The sequence below is a fragment of the Sarcophilus harrisii genome, chromosome 2, assembly GCF_902635505.1.
Source record: "Sarcophilus harrisii chromosome 2, mSarHar1.11, whole genome shotgun sequence".
NCBI classification, from domain to species: domain Eukaryota; kingdom Metazoa; phylum Chordata; class Mammalia; order Dasyuromorphia; family Dasyuridae; genus Sarcophilus; species Sarcophilus harrisii.
The window spans coordinates 21658413-21660406 of NC_045427.1; positions in this window are offsets into that span (position 1 = coordinate 21658413).

Here is a 1994-nt window from a genome sequence, read left to right on the forward strand (position 1 = left end):
CTTGAAGGAGATAAAGTTTACATCTGCCCCCACTCCCCACTCCCCAAAGATCTCAGTTTATGTCAAGCTTATCCTATGGAGAGCAGGATATGTAGGAAAATCATTAATCTCTTGGGAAGAAAAGGAAGGGAAGTTCTCAAAGAGCTTAAAAGTAGGAAGGGGGGAAAGAAATGAAATCCTTTCTTGAGGCTCAAGCCATAAGGAAGTCTTAGACATCTAGGTTGTGGGTCAAAAAAGGCTGTTCCTTCTGTCTACTTATCTGCTCCCTCTATTACTTCTTCCTATATGGTGAATGAAAGCCTTGCTCTCTCCATAAGTATGTGGATGCAGATGATGCAAATTATGAGGTCATCTGGGAGAAGACAATGGCTTCAAAGTATCGTTCTTCCTTCCCACAGGCATCCAGGGACTGAAGAGTACTTCTTGCAAGGAGGGAATTGTCACATTTAGCTGCTTAGAGATGGAGCCAAGAGTATGAAATCTAATCACCCCATGACATTTGGACACACTGAGAGATGGTCATCAAAGCTAGAGCAGAGACTGAGAGAATAGCTGTCTACCTCAGGTGGAGGGGCGACTGGCAACCAAAGCCCCAACAGAGGACCCCAGGCAGGGCAGAGCTGGAGCACTGATATGCTGATATATATATATATATATATATATATATATATATATATATATATATATAAAATTCCTTCTTGGCTACAAAGGCAAGTAGCCAAGGGAATGTCTTTGTTCTTCTCCTCTTCCTTCCCCTCCATCTGGGAGCCTTTTATTCCATTTTGGATCTTGTACTGGACAGTGGTAATTTGGTTGTTTTATTGTTGATAAGCTTGATTCATTTAGAGACAGTTCTTTTTCTATCATTTTGCTCAATATTTCTTTAAATGCCATCTAAGTGCATGTCTATGGCACCCAGGAAGAAGATTTTATAGTTCACAAATAGAAATAGATCCCTGTGGGCTGTATATTAAGAAAAATAAAAAAAAAACAGTATTAACTATTTTGTATTGTATTTTTATGTCTTTTGTTAGATATTTTCCAATTATATTTTAGTTTGGTTTGGGTATCACTAGGGAGTTTCAGTACCCATAAGTTTGACACTTCCTCTCTAGGACACCACGTCTTCTTTGGTGGTTAAGGGTAAAATCTGGTCAGATATTTTGTGAACCTGAGTTCAAATCTGGTTTCAACCACTTACTAGCTTTGTGACCTTGAGCAAGTCACTTAATCCTTTTGCCTTATCCAGAAAGAAATGGCAAACTACTCTAGCATCTTTGCCAAGAAAAACCTATGGATAGCTTTGGCATGTTGTGATCCATAGATAGGGTCATGCAGAATTGAACTTGACTGAATAACTACACAACACCAGCTCAATAATCACTGGCATCAGTGATATTAAGAAATAATTAGTAATATAATTAGTAATAGAAATAGGGGGCACCCTGGAATGGAAGCTTGACTGAGAGCATTGAATGAATGATTTTGTTGTCCCTCTGATGTATCCAGCCAAATTGGGAGCTGTTGGTGAACGTATAAGTTGGGAGAGTAAGTCCAGGGGATGAATAAATGGGACTTTTTTTCCTTTTGATGGCATCAATTTACTACTTTCTGCCCTTGTGTCTTGTGGGAAGCTACTAGACACCATTATTGCACCATTAGCCTTCAAAATAGTGACACATTTAGTAGCACCTCAATGGAATATTCTGTTAGAAATGATTAACATGATCTAGAAGTATTTGCAGACTGGGGGCATTCTGTGAACCCTTAGAAAGGGTCTCAACAATGGTAGGAACATTGTCTTTCTCATCACACCAGCCATTCTCTCTCTTTCATTTTACTGAACACTCAATTAAAAAGTTTTTGGGGGCAGCAAGATGTCCCTATGGATAGAGCATCAGCCCTGGAGTCAGGAGGACCAGATTTCAAAACCAAAGTCAGACACTTAACACTTCCTGGCTGAAATCACTGAACCCTAATTGCCTTGAAAAAAA